This window comes from Pelophylax lessonae, assembly GCF_965119305.1.
Source record: "Pelophylax lessonae genome assembly, chromosome: 2".
In the NCBI taxonomy this organism is placed as follows: domain Eukaryota; kingdom Metazoa; phylum Chordata; class Amphibia; order Anura; family Ranidae; genus Pelophylax; species Pelophylax lessonae.
The window spans coordinates 683,107,005-683,126,482 of NC_138769.1; the positions used below are offsets into that span (position 1 = coordinate 683,107,005).

Genomic DNA, 19,478 nt, shown 5'->3' on the forward strand with positions numbered 1-19,478 from the left:
GTGCATGAGCAGTATCGCCCACCAAAATGGCGGCGAATGGCGCCAAAACACGGCGCTGCATAGAGACAGGGCCGGTCACAGTATACAGGCAAATAAAAAAAGGCGGATCGCCGCAGCGATCGCAGCACACACACATGTCTGCACACAAAACTGCACCCAGAGCATAAGAAAACAACAGAGCAGGATGGCCCCCCCTCGCAGCCCACAGGCATGCAGCCACACAGGGATCTGACAGGGAGCCCGCAGTTACACAGACATGGAGGGTAATACACAGCCACAGACTGACACCCATACAGAAAGGTCCCCACACAGAAGGTGCTTACCGTACCAGATGGCGTGGGGAGCCGTCTCCAGCGACAAACCGCTATCAGGGCAGACAGGGAGTGCCGCAGCCAGGACGCTTGTGGACCGCAGTCATGGCGTCCAGTGAGGTAGCCACCTCACAGGCAGCATCCCTGCAGCGAACAGGGATGGGTCGTTCAATGTGCCAGGGTAAAACCTAAGCTGAACGCTCGATGGCAGGCTGGGGATCCATCTGGCTATCAGCCCCGGGATGCAGGGCGGCCAGTCCGAGACCCAGCTCCGCATGATGATTCTTCATCAGAAGATCCCTAAACTAAGGCTGACAAAATAACAGCTAGTAAAGAAAAGAGAAAAATACTTGAAATAAAATCAAAGAAAGGGTAGAAGGCTGAAACTGAGCCCCAGCACAGGATAGCCAGCTACTCCTAAGCTAGGCAAAGTCAAACTGAGTTGGGAATGCTGGTGCAGGGAGGTATTGACTGAGGAGACAGCCCCTAGGGTTGTGTCTATGTTAAAAGCTTTGTATTAACAATTCTTGTTGCCTAGCTACTCCTACGGAGCAAAGGTCAATACCCATTAGTGAAGACTTGTGAGTGGGCGGCGACTGTCGGAGGACGTAAGAGAAATAAAGCTTTACTACTATGTGCATGCGGACAGAGGGTAGTTACAAAATAATGACATCTGTAATTTGATGTACCTCCAAAATCAGCAAAATTCGGAAGAGATGACAAATACATGTAATGTAATCTAAAAAAAAGGAAACATACATTGATATAGTCCTTCTGCAAGACTTTGATGATAGCAGAGTAGGTCTCAGGGATGATGACTCCAAGAGCTTGGGGGGAGATGCCTGTGGTGAACTTGAGATCCTGCAGGCTTCTCCCTGTTGCAAGATATCTCAAAGTTGCAATTAACCTTTGTTCAGGAGTAATTGCAACCCGCATACACGTATCCTGCTTCAGAATATAGGGGGACACCAGGGCAAGAAGTTGGTGAAAGATGGGATCCGTCATCCTCAAATAATTCCTGAAGTCATCAATATTAAAAATTGATCACGGTTAAGCAACCAATTTTTGGTCCAGGAGGTCCGCTTCTTCTTCCTCTTGCTCATAACTCGCCTCAGAGCCATAACTCCAAGCCCAACTACAGAAAGAGATGAATCCTCGGTCTCCATAATAAATTCTCGAACTATGTCTTGGAAAATAGCGAAATGTCGTTAACCAAACAAATGCTACCGAAATCAGCGCGAGATGCCCAGAAGTGTCACGGCCAAAAACTCACTTCCTCTTTTGTATCATCGGACGTGCGTCGAACGTGCGCCGAACGTAGTGACGTCATTTTCTGTCGGCCAACAAAAGTCCAGTGCAAGTCTAGAGCACATTTCAACCAACACAACAACACTGGACAAAAGACGGCCGATCAGTCGGCCGATAATCGTTGCGTGTGTACGAGGCATAAGACTGGGATGTAAGTTCATATGCGTGTTAAGGCAGGCGTCCCAATACTTTTGGCAATATAGTGTAGCGATGAAGGATGCTAAGAGACAACATTTAAAAGTCGCTTACATTCTAGCAATGGAGATAGCTGGGAGTCTACCTTTAGAAGTCACTTGTGACTTAGAAATGGATGACGCTAGAAGACATGTGCATCCTAGCAGTATGACCATTTATCCCACATGTGTCAAACACAAGTCCCGTGGTCCAAATCTGGCCCTCTAGGCCAGTGGTACTCAACTCCGGTCCTCAGGGCCCACTAATAGGCCAGATTTTAAGTATTACCTTGGGGAGATGCAGACTAGAGTACTGCAATCACTGAGCAGCAAATGATATCACCTGGGATGTATTTCAGTTATCTTGGAAATCTGGCCTGTTAGTGGGCCCTGTAGGCCAGGGTTGAGGACCACTGCTCTAGGCCATTTCATGTGGGCCTTGCACCCAGAGAGAGTTGTGAAAGTGAAATGTGGATTCTTGCGCACTGTGCATAGAAAACCCCTAAACTCTGCACTCTCTACATAGCGCACTCCTCAACACTGCACTCTGTACCTAGCGCACCCCTGAACTCTGCACCTGGCACTCTGTACCTGGCGCAATCCTGGTATGTATTGCCCCTTAAAGATCCTCCCACAGTTCAATTTGGCAATACTCATCATTTGATGCGGTTCGTTGGGGAAGGGCGGGTGATTGAGTTCCTGCAACTATTCTCTGAGAAAAAGCCCTGCGTATATTTACATCTAGTCTTACAGATACAATCAGGGGGCATGGCCAGGAGAAGATGCGTCTCACGGAGCTCCCCACTATCACCCAGCATCGATCCTGCTCCAGTCACCCATCGGTCCTCACACCGTTGTCCCCGCACTCAGCATCGCACGATGCTGATGGGCAAGCCAATACCCGTCTTGCTTACCCAACGTACATGGGCTCTTGCAGAAATAGGCAGCACACCGCCATGCAGCCCAGCCAAGATGGCGCCGCGGAGGCCCTCCCACAGCGGGAGCAATGAGGAGGCACAGTGAGTAGAGACCCGGCCAGCAAACTCCTGAAGCGCTATAAAAAGACCTCTAAGGACAATAACCCTAGAGATATGAGGTTCTACACCCAGAAGGTGACCTCGGTGCAGGCGGAGCGGGAAGGACTACCTGTGCCACATCCCCGGTCCTCACCCTGGGACGACTGCATGGAGGAAGGGCAGGAACATTCTTCTTCTGTTCTGCAGGACCCTCCACCCGCTCAGTCTGGGTCTGCGGACGGCTCAGTGGGACCCGATTCTCAGCCTACATTGGCAGATATCCTTACAGATACAATCAGCACTTTGAGGACAACCATAACGCTGATGCGGCCCGCAATGAAATTGCGCTTGACACCCCTGATTTACACTATCATACTGTGTGCATGTAAACGTTGCTCATGCGTTCCGTGCATACAGAGCACATTTATTGCAGTATCTTGTTGCCAGCCCCTGTACTAGATGTCAGATTTTCATACAGAATGTGCATTAGCCCAATGTTTTTTTCGTTTCTTAAATGACAGAAAGGAACAATGCATCCCAGTGGGAAACTCAAGTATCTGACTTATATTGATCCTTTGTTGCTTGTGTTGAACAGAGCTCGATCATAGATGGTTTCTGGTTACAGGTAGGGATGACATAAGAGTAATGCAACCATTTTAGTAGCTGATCCTCAGAGATCTGTATGATTTGGGTGGCAAAGATGGAAAGAGACACCGGGGGATTGCAGTACAAATGAGGAAAAGGCTGATAGAAGGTTGGCAGGGCTCTGCATGTTCTACCTACCAGATGGAAGCACAAGCAGAGACTGCTGGCCCCATACAGCCTGCTCCTGATATATATATATATATACACAGTATATATATATATATATATATATATATATATATGTTATATAATAGGATGCATGCAGAGACTGCTAGCCCCTTACAGCCTGCCCCTGATATATGTTATATAATAGGATGCATGCAGACAGTGCCATCTGAAAACAGCACACTAATCAGACACTCTATGATCCCAAACAAACACATGCAAACATTGAAAACCCCATTGAGGGAGATATCACAATATCATTACAACCCCTTCCTCACCTTGCAGACTGCTCAGAGTCCCTTCTTCTATGTATATAATAGAAAAACTACCCTTCCCAGCATGCCTCACTGCACCCCTGCGCTTCCTGTTCTCCCACAACAACCATCCACTCACCAATCTAAAAGTGTCTCCGTTTGGTAGCCATTCTGTGTAGGTCTTCATGCTTTGGCAGTAAGGAAACGTGTTCTTCGAGAAAATGGGAGATAGGGAGAGTTGAATAGTAGTCAATTAGAGACATGTTCCTATAGCCTTTCTTTACATGACTTGCAAAACATTTTTACGAACAATGAGGAAAATTTACATTTTTAACGCAAAAACAGTGTTTATTGTGTCAGGTGGGATTTTGTGAAGTAAAGAGGGCGAGATACCGGGTGTGTGAGGCTATGCTGGGGTTGTGCGGTTAGGGTAGAGCAGGGCATGCTGGGAGTGGTAGTTTAGTCTGCTCCTCCCAGCATGCTCACATTTTCCCGGGATTTTGCAGAGTGAGGTGGGTATTGCTGCAAGATGCTTCCTCTCTGCTCTGTGCCAGGACTTGCTTCATTATTCCTCTATTTGTGTATACATTGTCACTACCTGCTGTGCCATGTCAGCTGCCTGGCTAGGCCCCCCCACCCCAGGGTTGCCACCTCTTCCCTTTAAAACTGAACACGTTAATTAGTTTCTGTGGCTGATTAAAGCTGTGTTCCAGCCTGGGGAAAAAAAAGATGAAAAGTCAGCAGCTTCAAATCCTGTTGCTGCTGACTTTTCATATATAGACACTTACCTGTCCGGGGAGCCCGCAATGTCAGCACCCCAGGCGATTTTTGGATCGGCTGCTGAGTTCTGCCGCTGCCATTCTTTCTAAGGGAAACCGGTGTTCTATCAGAAAACCCCCCTACCCCATCAGATTTCCTTACCTACGTCATTTCCGATGCAGGTTCGTCATGCACCGGCTGTAGCCACGTCACACGTCCTACTGCGCATGCGCGGAATAGGTAGGGAATTTTGAGAATATCGTAAGGGGTGAAGCAAAAGTGCTACTGCGCATTAGTGGGCGCATGCGCACCAACGGATCGGGCAGCGTTATCTCTTATAACAAACATACATCTGATCTCCATGGCACACATGGCAATCCTATTCCCTACCCACACGCGCCCGCCCACTGTCTCATTGTCAGGTTGGCGCAGTGTGGGCCATGGAGATCTGATGGATGTTTGTTATAAGAGATCTCGTTGCCCGACCTGTTGGTGCGCATGCACGCTAGGACTTTTGCCTGACCCCTTAACCACTTAAGCCCTGGAAGATTTTACCCCCTTCCTGACCAGGGGGTATTTTGCGATTCGGCACTGCGTGACTTTAATGGACAATTGCGCGGTCGTGCGACGCTGTACCTAAACGAATTTGATGTCCTTTTTTTCCCACAAACAGAGCTTTCTTTTGGTGGTATTTGATCACCTGTGCGATTTTTTTTGATCATGCACTATAAACAAAAAAAGAGTGTCAATTTTGCAAAAATAACAATATTTTCACATTTTTTTATATGAAATTCCCCCCAAAAAATGTAAAAATCTAAATTTTTTAACATTTTCGGCCAATTTGTTTTACGCTACATATGTTTGGTAAAAAAAATTGCAAAAAGCGTATTTTGATTGGTTTGCGCAAAAGTTATTGCGTTTACTAACAAAGGGAAAGATTTTTGTCATTTTTGTTGTTTTTTTTTTTAACGCGTAATGGCGGCGATCTGCGATTTTTTTTTTTGCGCTACTGCGACATTGCGGCGGACAGATCGGACCCTTGACTGACATTTTTGACACTTTTGGGGTTACCAGTGACATTACTACAGTAATCAGTGCTATACATATGCACTGTTACTGGAAAATTACACTGGCAGTGAAGGGGTTAACTTTATTTGAGAGGGAGGGGTTATGTGTGTCCCTAGGGGTGTGCTTCTAACTGTGATTGGCTGTGGCTTGAGGTGTAGGAACAGTGATCAACGGTCCTACATAGTAGAACCGTATGATCACTGTTTCTACACAGGGGAGAATGACAGGCGGCTTGTTTACGCAAGCCGCCTGCCTTTCTCCCTCTCCCCCGACGATCGCAGAGTGACCGGCGGACATCGGGTCCGCCGTTCACACGCGTGCGTGCGGGGGGGCCAGTGACCGCGCCCGCTCCCCGGAGCCTCACAGGCTAGTGACGTATATATATATGTCACTTTGCCTGTGAGGGGCTGACCGCCGCAGTATATATATTTGCGGCGGTCGGCAAGTGGTTAAGATCATATCAAAATTCCCTACCTATTCTGCGCATGCCCAATAGGACGTATGATGCGGCTACAAGTGGCTGCATGACGAATCCACAGCTGATCTCAACCGGAAATGACGTAGGTAGGGAAATCTGATAGAACACCGGTGTAACGTTAAAAAACCATACCCCATGAAGAAACCATACCCTCGTCACTTCCGGGCTGAAACAGCTGAGCAGCGCAGCAGAGCGCATGCTCAGAGCCCCGGATACGCAATTGAACATGAAAGAAGTTGACAAGTGCGCATGCTCGGTGGGCATGAAATTATCACGGCACTGTGTCTAATGTTATACTTGCAGCTGGTACATTAAAACACTTCGGCTGCAACATCAATCATCTCCTCTGCTATCGCTGTAACTTCCCTCATCTCCGGTAATAAATATAAAAGCGGCGGCAGGTGTATGAGCTGTAAATGACAGTGATCGCGGCTCCGTGATCCGCTTTTATAGTTATTACCGGAGATGAGGGCAGTGACAGGGGAAGGAGCGGAGATGATTAATGTTGCAGAGGAGCTGTTTTAATGTAAGCGCCGCAAGTTTAGCTACCGTGAGAAATCCATACCCTCTGTAGGTGCACCGGAAGTGACGAGGGTATGGTTTTCTCACGGGTATGGTTTTTTCACGGAACACCAGCAGTGAAGCCTTTCGGGGCCAGCTGATCACATGGGTAAAGAGCCTCCTCATCGGCTCTTTACCAAGATCGAGGTTGTACCATTTCCCTGGGACACAGTGCGCCCCCACGGGTGCAGAAACGTGCTGAAACCGAGGGCAACATCATATGGTGTCCTAGAACAAGAGGTAGTTAAAGTATAACTAAAAGCAAAACTTTTATTTTAGTTTTGGATAGTGGAGAGAGATTAGAAACCCTGTCAGTTGTTATTGCTGTCTGTGCCCCCATTAGGAAGATTCCCCCTCTCTATTTGTTCGGTTTACCGTTCCCATTGAAAGTAAAATAAAATTCCAAATTTTGGGTTGTCCCCAGAAAAGTAATAGATGGACATTTTTTTTAATGGGGACTCTAGTTCTGATGACCTGCTGGTCCCCAGGGAATTTCCTTAATTTGGAGGGATTTTCTCTCACTTCCCGTTTAGCTATGGGACAGGAAGTGAAGGGAAATCTCCGCAATAGGACACAGATGGCGAAAAAAAAAATCTGACAGGGGTTATAATCCTCCCTTACTCTATCCAAATTGAAATAAAAAGTTTTGCCTATAGTTCTGCTTCAATGATAACTTTTAGAGCAGATTTAGATATGTGTCTAATGCCTCGTTTCCACTGAGTGGCACGGTACAGTTCGGTAAAGTTCAGTACGGTTCGGTACGGTACACCTTGATCAGGCTTGCGTTTCCACTACCAACAGTACCTAAGCTCAACAGTACCTCAACAGTATTGCTCCACCCTGTTGGTACGGTACTAATGTGCTTGGTACCCCAACGAAAGGGTACCAAAAAAGTGGTATGGTACAGCTCGGAATTAGGGTACCATTTATAACTTTTGACAATGGAAACAGTAAAAATTGTGTACCGTACCACTCAGTGGAAACGAGGCATAAATCTCTCTTGCCAGGCTACTGACAACCAGTGAAGAAGCAATACAATGCCTCCTTACAGCCTGTTTTAAGCCCATTTTTTGCTGACAAACAAGCCTGCCTATTGCAGCATCAACAAGATGTTGGGCATGTGGGCGGCAAAAAGGCGGCTCAATTGCAAGTCTTAAGGCCTTTACAGTTACTGGTGTGCCTATGTTAGCTCTCATCTGAACTGTCAAGCCATTAATTGGTGATGTCATAGCTGATCACATGTGCAGCTGAAGATGAAACAGAAGCTAAGGAGGCAGCTTCCTTGGCTGTAAAGGAGAGGGGGGTTTAGTTCAGCTTTATAAAATTATATCTGTATTATCTAGAAAAAAAAAATCCATCCACGTCCACTACTTAATAACTTCTGGACAGCAAGAATTTCCCCCTTAAAGAGGTTGTAAAACACCTGAAAGACAAACACATAATGAGCTAGTATGCATCGCATACTAGCTCATTATGAAATACTTACCTTATAACAAAGTGCTGACCGCTCACCTCTCTCACGGGTGACATGTTGTGTCACCCTTCTTCTGGGTTTGCGGCATCCCACCATCTGATTGGCTGGAGCCGCGATGACGTCACTCCCGCTCATGCGCGGGAGCCGAAGGTCACGGCACGCGGCTCTGAAGGAAGGCACGAGCGGCTGTTCCTTCAGAGCGCATGCGCCAGTGACGTCACTGGCTGCATCTAAGGTAAATATCTCCTAAACGGTACATGTTTAGGAGATATTTACAGTACCTATAGGTAAGCCTTATCATAGGCTTACCTATAGGTACAAGTTTTTGAGGAGGGTTTACTTCCTCTTTAATGATCAGGCCATATTTTGCGATTTGGCACTGCGTTAATTTAATGGACAATTGCGCGATCGTGCAACGCTGTACTTAAATAAAATTGATGTCCTTTTTTTCCCACAAATAGAACTTTCTTTTGGTGGTATTTGATCACCTGTGCGATTTTTTTTATTTTTTTTTTATTTTTTGCGCTATAAAGAAAAAAACAAAAATGACAATTCTGAAAAGAAAATATTTTTCACTTTCTACTATATAACATTCTCAAAAAAAAAATTAAAAATCAAAATTTTTGAACATTTTAGGCCAATTTGTTTTGTGCTACATATTCTTGGTATAAAAAAATCGGAAAAAGGGTATTTTGATTGGTTTGCGCAAAAGTTACCGCGTCTACTAACTACGGGAAAGATTTATGTCATTTTTATTGTTTTGTTTTTTTTACTAGTAATGGTGGCGATCTGCGATTTTTAGCGGGACTGCGACATTGCGGCGGACAGATCGGAGCCCTAACTGACATCTTTGAAACTTTTGGGGGGACCAGTGACACCACTACAATAATCAGTGCTATACATATGCACTGTTACTGTAATAATGACACAGGGAAGAGGTGAACATTGTCGGTGATCAAGGAGTTAAATGTGAGCCTAGGGGAGTGATTCTAACTGTGGGGGGGCGGGGCTTGTGAAATGACCATAGAGACCTGTGTTCCTATATAGAAGGATCACAGGCACTCTGATCATTCCAGAGAGAACGGTCAGCTTTGTTTACAACAGCTAACCGTTCTTCTCTTTTAGCGGGGAACGATTGTGGGTGTCAGGTGGCAATCGGACCTGCCTGACCCGTACATCGGCTCCCCCCCTGCCGAGTGGGGGCGGGAGCGCGCCGCAAGAGGCGCACGCTCGCCCCCTAGCTGCCTGCTTGCGACCGACGTAGACCTTCGTCGATTTGCGCAGCAGAGCCACATTGCCACAGTAAATAGGCGGCGGCCAGTCAGGAACCGGTTAAAGAAGGAGCTCCAGTCATCCCAAAACAAATACTGTAGCTGCTGACTTTTAGTATAAGGACAATTATCTGCCTCTGGATCCAGCAATGTCCTCACTGAGCTGAATCTTCAGTTGACTTTGGGTACAGACACCAACATCTAGTTTTTACTTTCACTTTTAGTGATAACGGTAAACAGGACAAATATGGAGGACGAATCTCCTTAACGGGGGCACAGACAGCAATAAAGACTGACGGGTTCTAATATAGCCCCACTCCATCCAAAACAAAAAAAAAAAAGTTTTGCCTTTAGTTATACTTTAACTTTTGCTTTTGTCACACTCGACAAAAAGTCCCCTATGTGATGATTTTTTTGGAGACAAGTTCTCTTTAATGAGACATCAAAAAGACCCTGCTGCATATCTTCTCTGAGCTCCACTGAGAATAATGCAATGCAGATCACATTGCATAGCTTCCAACTGTCCCTGATTTTGGGGGGCTGTCCCTGATTTGGAACAAAGTCTCTCTGTTTTTCTTTCCTCCTCATTTGTCCCTCATTTTGGTCTGATCTGTAAAATTGTAAATAAATTGCGTTTTTTTTCTTTTAAAAAAGTGTTTCCCAGTGCTAAACTTTTCATCCAATCTCTAAATTGCTGCATTTGTAAATTTCAAAAGCCAATATAAAGGAATAATAGTCGTAAAAAAGCACTTGTGGGTTTAACCCCCTTTTTTTTTTTTTTATAATTCTTTAAGGGGATGTGTCAGGGGGTGTGTCCTATGCCTACATACTTTTGCTAATAGGTGCCCCTCGTTCTTATCTCAAAAAGTTGGTAGGTTTGCCTTGCAATACATTCCTTCCAGGGGTGCTGGCCATGGACACTGAGAGGCTGACCTGGAAGTAATGTCAAACTTGTTGCTTTCTGGTTTAGCAAAACGGAGGGAAGGAGAATGGACGTGTTTCGGTCCTGGGCCTGCAGAAGGGCAGGCGGCACCCAGGATACATGGCGGGGGGAATGGTGGGCACCGTTACCGGGGCGGGTGGGTGTGGATGCCATTGGCGGCAGAGCAGCCGCCCCGAACACTTTCACCTGACCGGCAGGAGTCTGCTTGTCAAAATGTGTGTAAAACCCCCTGCTGTCTGGTCCATACGACGGACCTGGCAGCTAAAGGGTGAGTTCACCTTTACCAAAAAATCTCCTTTCATGTTGTAAGTTCTGCCTGTCTGCTGGCTATCTGTTTCCATAACTTCCTGGACTCCCTGCATGCTTTGTAGCTTCTCCTCAATTTCTAAGGACTATATATCCCATGGTACCTTGCTGCCTGCAAGCAGTGATTCTTGTACTGGCTCCGCCTCCTGAAACCTCTTCTCAGCACCTCTGTAGATCAGAAGGCTGGCTCTGTAAAATGTGTGACACAGCAGTACCTGCCCACAGGGCATAGTGACTACCTGTCACAGAATTCAGGGAAGTAAATGTGTGGGCGCAAAGGCAAACGCTTGTGTCGGTCCCGCATGCATGCAAACTGGGATCGTCCCACAAGTAAGGTATCGCCACGAACATCTGATCATGGGCAGTAATTCTAGCACTAGGCCTCCTCTGTAGATATAAAGTGGTAACCTGTAAAGGCTTTTAAAGCGTCGCCTATGGATAGTAAAATTTACATCCTTTGTCGCAGCTGTGCAGACGTGCGCAGTTTTAAAGCGTGACATGTTTGGAATCTATTTACTCAGCGTGACATTTTCTTTTATATTTTACCCAAAAAATTGGGTTATGTATTTTTTTTTGCATTACAATTTAAAAAAGTGTATTTTTTCCCAAAAACTGCGTTTGCAAATACCGCATGACATCACAAATTATAAACCCACCATTTTATTCTCTTGGGCCTTTGCTTTAAAACATATATAATGTTAGGGATCTCTAATGCCTCGTTTCCACTGAGCGGAACGGTTCGGGTCGGTACAGTTTGGAAGGGTTAGAATGGTCCGGCCTATTCAGGTGAGCATTTCCACTGCAAGTCGGACCGCCAGGGGCCATGTGGGGTTTACACCAAATGCCTTTTGACGTGAGCATTGAGGTTTTCCTGTCCGCCAATCAGTGGAATGTATTGTGTGACACCAGTAGCTCCGCCCTAACCGTACCATACCATTTCCTATGGCCCTACATCTGAAGGAGGACCAGGAATGGTGCGGTTTGGTTCGGTTGTTTGGGCCACTTTCATAATGGAAACACTCAAAATCGCGTACCGAAACGAGACATATGTCATTTTTTTTTTTAGCAAAAACGGATTTTCACATGTATACAAAAAGTGCCAGAAGATGCCTGGTCTTCCAAGTGGTTAACATGGTTTCTTATGAGACATGTTCACATCTATGCTTTTTTTCAGCCGCTGCATTTTTGGAAAGGGCCAGGGACTTTTTTAAATGCAAAACAGTGCATCTATGGTTCAATAGACTTCAATGGAGAAGCTGCAGTAAAGGATGTAGTGCGTTTTTGCCGCATTTTGCGTTTCTAATTTGCCCAACAACAAATTGGCCAAAAAAACCCCCCATCAAAAACGCAAAAAATCACTGTAGAAACGGAGCAAAGGCAAATTGCAGGGGTGTGAACCAGGCCCAAAATATGATTGGTGGTGATGAGAACTGTATGCTTCATTCAGGTGGTGCTCCAACAAAAAGGGAAAGCTCCTCTGCTTGTTTGCTTCCCCCCCCCTTTCGCTGCCACGGGGGGGGGGGGGGGGGAGCGGGTACCTGTTTTAGACAGTTACCCGCTCCCACTTCTGGGTGACTTTGATGCGGCAAAGTCACTTGGAAGTTTGGCCCCCCTCCTCCTTCCCCTACTGCCCTGCCATTCACAAAGCGTAGCACGCTTCTCACATGCGTAGTAGGGAGCAAGCTGTGAAGCTGCAAGGCTTCACTACTGGTTTCCCTTACAAGAAATGGTGGGAGCAGATTAAAAAATCGACTGGGATGCCCACATCACAGGATCCCTGGACAGGTAAGTGTCCTCATATTAAAAGTCAGCAGCTACATTATTAAATTTGGGGGGCTGGATATAGTTGGGGGGCTGGAGCTCCGCTTTAATTTTTCTTCTGTTGTCAGAAGGCCTGCCTCACTCCATTCATGGCCATTTCCTTTGGGAAGAACGACACACCGGGTTTGATTTACTGAAACTGGAGAGTGCAAAATCTGGTGCAGCTCAGTATAAAAAAAAAAAACAATCAAAATTGCCTGATCCAACATGCTGGTTTTTGTTTAGAAAAACTAAACAAATGATGGCACAATCGTATGTGCCATTTTCATTTTTTGATCAACAAAACTTTGGCTTTTGACTCATCTGTAGCCGACCTTAGAAGCTGATTGGCTACCATGCACAGCCGGATCAGATTTTGCACTCTCCACTTTCATTAAATCAACCCCCCTGTGTTTTGTGTAGGTGAAACTGAGAGTACAGGCCTTTGAACATCACATGTCGAATTATCCAGGATGCATTTTTGAGACCGTTCATGTGGAAAATGCAGAACCTTGAGCTTCCCGACACCAGGCAGAACACCCGGTGAACGCAGCATTTTGTCCACCTTAAGATTTTAGTTCACACTAAACATACAGATGCCTGCACTGAAGATTCTTATGTTACATCACATGTAGAGAATTTATCGTCTGATTGCATTGAGAAAAGGAGTGGGCTGGCCTGTAGACTATGCAAGGATAAAAAGCTGAGTAGAATGTGAACCCTGTATTTATATTTCAAAGCAAACCTATCATGGAGTATGTGGTTGCCATTTCTGCCCACCTTCTGAATGTGTTTGTTGCCTGGTTTTGTCTGAGTGGGAGGTGGTATCACTGGCACAGTACAACAAAGACAGGGATAACAACCTGTATGTAGTGAAAGGATGAGAGCACCAAGCTATAGTGATTGGTTCAGATGTACATTTATATTTGTCACAACAAAGTTGGCTTAACAGCCCATTCACACTGCCGCGACAGGATTTTGTGGGGCGACCTGTGAAGTCGCGGTGCACAGCGTGCACCGTGACCTCGGCGCGACTTGCACGGACTTCATATAATTGAAGTCAATGCAAGTCACCTCCAGGTCGCCCCAAAGTAGTACAGGACCCTTTTTCTAAGTCGGAGCGACTTGTGTCGCTCCTATTAGAGCGGGTCCTGTACTATTCAATGGCGAGCGACCGACCGCGACTTGTCAGGCGACCAAGTCACCTGACAAGTCACGCTAGTGTGAATGGACCCTAATAAAAGTTGAAAGCAGCCTTTCTCAACCTTTTCAAACTTAGAGGAACCCTTGAAATAACTTTCCCGTCTCAGTGAATCCCCAGATATAAATTACTATATCTACAACTCATTAAACTTTAGTGTGATGGTCGGTGAGAAGAATGCTCCTTACACTTGTGATCATTGGGAAGAATTATCCCCTTACAGCTCAATGTTGTCAATGGAAACTTATCTGAGATGTGGAAACTCATAGCATCCTCTGGAGGAATCCTAGGGTTCTGTAGAATCTTGGTTGAGAAACCCTGGTTGAAACCAACGTGTTTTAGATGTATGAACAATTCCCTCTTAAACGGTACTTAGTCTTGTGGGACTGGAACCCAGGGCAGGTAGTTAGTCCTGAGCGTTAAAGGGTTAGTTCACCTTTACCCAAAAAACGACCTATGCAAATAAGGGGCTCTGAAAAACTCCAGAGATAGTGTCATCTCATCCTGTTTGTTGCTAGGACAATGCTATCACACTCCCAGCCAGTTCACACACCCTTGCATGCGCTTTCTCTTCCCTGTCCGCAGTAGGACTAAGCTTAGTAGTAATGTGATGGAGGAGATAGTCGACCACACATGCAGAGGTTTGGAGCTCACTCGTCTGATGGTGGGGGGTGAGCAGTAACAACTGGCAGTGTCCTAGCAATGTCATAGTAACAAGGCAGGATGGGAGGGTGCCATTTCTGGGAGTTTTTGGGTCAGGCTTTGGGAGATATGTTGATTGCCCAAACCTGTTGCAAGCACATTATCCATCTTTAGTTACCTGCTTCCTGACCGCCCTATAGCAGATTTACTGCTAGATGGCCCCCTTTCTGTGCAGAAACACGCATATATATATATATAATGTAATTCTGCACTTCCGGGCAGGGTGCGCGGGCCGCTTCTGCTGTGATTAGTCACAGCAGAAGCCGATCAGTGGGTGCTGGCCAATGATTGTCCGCTGACACCCGCTGATCAGCAGGAGGAGGGGCTGGATGGAGCTCTGCATATGAAAGCAATGCAGAGCTCCGTCCTGTCAGCAGGGATGTGCTTGATTTTGTGTCCCTGCAAAGCAGGGAATAAAATCTAGCACATCCCTTTAGTAAAAGCAGCACACAGTACACACAAAAACACTGGTTAGGCACGCATTTAACCCTTTGATCGCTGTAGATGTGTAACCCCTTCCCAGCCAGTCAGTTTTTTTAGCAATGATCACTGTATTAGTGTCACTGGTTCCCACAAGGTGTCAAAAGTGTCAGATTAATATAAATAAGAAGCGGCGCTAAATCCTAATGGTGCATTTATGAATAATCATATGGTAAATAATGTGGACTGAAAACAACTAAACATGCAGTGAATAAATTATGACCAAAATATATAATTGAAAAAAAATCAATTATATGAAAGTGATTTAATGAAATAGGTGCAAAATCCAGTGTTAGGTGAACATAAAGTCCTTTCAATGAAAAAGCCGTTTTCAATATTAAACAGTGTCCATAAAGTAAAGCATTGCCCTGAGCAACTCGGTCGGTCTTTCGGTTTTGGTACGCTGATCTGGTGCGGCTGGTTACCTCTCAGGGAGAATCTGCTGTCCCAAGGGCCGATCTTCCATCCAAATTTACAGTTAGTGGCTTTGATGGCTTGGCTGTTGAAAGCCAGGTTCTGAAGGATAGGGTTTTTTTTGCGTCAGTGATTCCAATGCTGTTGAAGGCCAGGAAGTCTACTAGAAAGATCTATCATCATACGTAGAAAATTTACATTTCGTGCTGTGAGTCACTTGGGGTTCACCCTTGATCTTTCTCCGTGGCTCGGGTCTTGACCGTCCTTCAATGGGGGGTTGAAGGGTTCCTCCCTGAGGAAAGGTACACACCTTTGGCCACGCACCCCCTGGTGTGTACCTTTCCTCAGGGAGTTCGACATTTGGCTCCTCCAGTGCAGTCTCCGTTACCACCTTGGGTTCTTAACTTGGTGCTCAGTCAAGGATCATGTTCCTCCTTTCCCTGTCAAGGCACAGTCTACTCAGGCACTCATTGCTTTCTGGGCCTTCCGTCATCAGGCGTTAGTGACACTGATTTGCAAGGCGGCCACCTGGTCGTCTGTGCACACTTTCACAAAGTTTTATAAAGTGGATGTGTCGGCATCTACGGATGCTTCTTTTGGCCGCAAGGTTTTGCAGGCTACTGTTTAGAGGACCTCGTCTTCTTTGAGGGTATAATGTTTTTCAGGTGTGCTCCAGTTGTTTTTTGGTTGAGCTCCTGTTACCTGGTTGGCTACGGTTTTGCCTTGGGAATTTTTTCTTGCTGTTCACATCCCTAAAGTTTGACACTGCTTTGGGACGTCCCAATGGTTAAGAAGATCAGGAGCTGTGTCCCTCAATGAACGAAAGAGAAAATGGGATTTTTGTCTTACCGTAAAATCCATTTCTTTGATGGTAATTGACGGACACAGCACCCACCCCTCTGTGGAGTTGTAATTCTTCTGACATTGCTTGCAATAAAACTGAGTACCTATAGCAGAGAGATGGAGTATACACCCTCGGACTGCCGATAGGCATAGTCAGACTTTTTTTCTGCCTAGGGTCCTACTCCTGTAAGGGGCAGTTTAACTCAGTGGTTAAGAAGGTCAGGAGCTGTGTCCATCAATGAACATCGGAGAAATGGATTTTACGTTAAGACAAAAATCCAATTTTTTGCGATACGCCACTGTTATTTTAACTGACAATTGCACGATTTTGCGAAGCTGTACCCAAATAAAATTGATGTCCTTATTTTCCTTCAATTTTCTATTGGAGGTATTTGATCACCTCTGCATTTTTTTCCCCCTATAAAAAAAAAAAAAAGAATGAAAAAAAATAAATAATATTTTTTACTTTCTGCTATAAAACACACCCAATAAAAAGAAATGTAAAAAAACAAATTTCTTCATCAGTTTAGGTCAATATGTATTCTGCTACATGTTTTTGGTAAAAAAAAATCCAATAAGGGTATATTGATTGGTTTGCGCAAAAGTTATAGCGTCCACAAACTATGGGATACTTTTATGGAATCTTCTTTTACTTATTTCATATGTAAACAATGCAGAGTTATATCATGCCATTGGGGATGTGCTGTATTTTGTTTCTCTGCAAAGTAAGAAAGAAAAAGCAGCACATCTCTTAGTAAGAAATCACTGCATAATACACACAAAAACACTGGTCAGGCACACAGTTAACCCTTTTATTGCCCTAGATGTTTAACCCCTTCACAGCCAGTGTCATTAGTACAGTGACAGTGCATATTTTTTAGAACTGATAACTATATTGGTGTCACTGGTTTCCACAAAGTGTCTAAAGAGTCAGTGAAAAATATCCTTTCTAAAAATAAGGATATGACTAAAGTATTAATACCAACAGGAACAATAATGATTGTAAAATTAATGATTGTAAAATTTGCTTATCGGTGGATGAATGTATCAAACAGGTCCATCATCTATACAAAAAACCTACCTCTGCCTTACAAGACCATAGTCCTGAGTAAGCTTGGCAAGTACACCCGCTTAAAAGATTTTATATTAAAATCCCCTCAACAATGTGGCAATTTCTTACTAAAAATAATGAACAAAAGTGGAAAAGCATTTCTATGAGCCATAGGCTTCCCAATCAAATGACAATAAAAACTCTCATATGATTAAATGGGAGAAGGACTTCGCTCAAGAATTCTCTTGGGATCAATAGCAGAAATCCTTTCTGATATTTGGTAAAACCTCCTTGTGTATAAAACAAACGTTTTAAATAGATGGAACCTGACTCAATGCAAATTATCAAAAATATACCCTTCGGCATCAATGAACAAATTGGTAACCTTCTGCATTTTCTATGAAGCTGTAAAAGCTTGCATCATTTTTGGAAATCCGTATCCTTCATAGCGCATCTTACGGGGGAACCTAAACAAGCTTACTCCTGCTATAGCTTTATTGGGAATAAATCTTGATATCTATCCTACAATATATAGAACAATTGTGCTTCATATATTAATAGCAGCAAGGCCAATCTGTGGAAATCCATTGATGCACCTAACTTATCCACTTCCTGCAAACCGACGTATCTGTACGTCGGCTTGAATAAGTGGTTATACCGGGTTCATGCCTTCAGCTAGAGGCATCACCCTGGCACCTTTTTTTTTTTTTTTTTTTTTAGAGCTGGCAGTCGGCTTTCTGGTAATAATCGATGCGGCTCAGCAGCTGCTCGGCCTTTACCCCAGCGAGCGGGAAGGAACATCCCCCCTCCCTTCCGCCGCTCTGCCCGGTTCTCCTTGCCCACTGGTTAGAGTCCCGAACAAAGCCGAAACCGGCTTAGATCGGGTCTCCGATCATGTAACCCGGAAGCGGCGTAACAACTTTACTTCTGGACTGCAGTGGAGAGTCAGATCCCTCCATAAAGAGTACCTGTCACTGCCTATTAACTTGTCACAAGGGATGTTTACATTCCTTGTGACCGCAATCAGTGATCAGATTTAAAAAAAAAAAAAAAAACAGTGTTAAAAACAAATAGGAAAAAAAAATGTTTTAAAGCGCCCCCGTACCCGTGAGCTCACGCACCAAAGAAAACACATAGGTAAGTTGCGCATGCAAATGTAAAGGGTGTTTAAATCACATATGTGAGGTATTGCCGCGATGGTCAAAGCAAGAGCAATAAGTCTAGCAAAAGATCCTCTCTGTAATTGTAAACTGGTAACTGTTAAAAATTTTTAACCAAATAACGACCACCCACCGCAGTTTTACTTCGGCAGGCAGCCGCTCCTGGGCAAAGCGACCTTATGTTACTCGTCAGCTGGAGAGCCAGTGCGTGTGACTGGCGGCTCCGATGGCCGCCGGCCACTCGCAATCTCCCGCAGCTGAGAGAGAAAGACGGACGGCTGATGTAAACACAGCCGTCTGTCATTCTCCCTGAAGTGATCACAGAGGCTATGTGATCCTGCTATATAGGATCGTATGTCTCTGTGATTACTTCACAAGCCACGCCCCCTGACAGTTAGAATCACACCCCTAGGGATACATATAACCCACTGATCACCAGTAATGTTAACTCTTTCCCTGCCAGTTTCATTTTTACAGTAACAGTGCATATTTTTAGCACTGATTACTGTAGTAATGTCACTGGTACCCCCAAAAGTGTCAAAAATGTCAGTTAGGGGTCCGATCTGTCGGCCGCATTGTCGCAGTCCCGCAAAAAAAATCGCAGATCGCCGCCATTACTAGTAAAAAAAAAAATGACATAAATCTTTCCCGTAGTTAGTAAACGTAATAACTTTGCGCAAACCAATCAAAATGCGCTTATTGCGTTTTTTTTTTATTTTTTTTTTTTTACCAAAAATATGTAGCAGAAAACAAATTGGCCTAATGTTAAAAATGTTAAAAAATGTAGATTTTTTTTGAGAATTTCAATAAAAGAATGTAAGAAATATTGTAATTTTTTCAAAATTGTTGCTTATTTTTTTGTTTATAGCGCAAAAAATAAAAATCTCAACGGGTGATCAAATACCACCAAAAGAAAGCTCTATTTGTGGGAAAAAAAGGACATCATTTTAGTTTGGGTACAGCGTCACAGGACGGCGCAATTGTCCGTTAAAATAACGCAGTGCCATATCGCAAAATAGGACCTGGTCATTCAGCAGCCAAATCCACTGATCCTTAAGTGGTTAAAGTGTCACCTATGGAGATTTTTAAGTACCA

At 44.8% G+C, this 19,478-nt stretch overlaps 2 protein-coding genes across 2 annotated transcripts in view; one reads left to right on the forward strand and one right to left on the reverse strand.

Moving 5' to 3' along the window:
* The window catches only part of ANKRD49 (ankyrin repeat domain 49), a 29,901-nt gene extending 25,900 nt beyond the window's left edge, over positions 1-4,001 (reverse strand). Inside the window, exon 1 of the mRNA XM_082247220.1 lies at positions 3,897-4,001. The gene's annotated coding sequence lies outside the window, so the exon portion shown is untranslated. The remainder of the gene's footprint in view (positions 1-3,896) is intronic.
* A 352-nt stretch (positions 4,002-4,353) lies between these two features.
* Positions 4,354-19,478, forward strand: part of MRE11 (MRE11 homolog, double strand break repair nuclease) — a gene marked incomplete at its 3' end in the record, with an annotated part of 586,107 nt that continues 570,982 nt past the window's right edge. Inside the window, exon 1 of the mRNA XM_082248202.1 lies at positions 4,354-4,384. The remainder of the gene's footprint in view (positions 4,385-19,478) is intronic.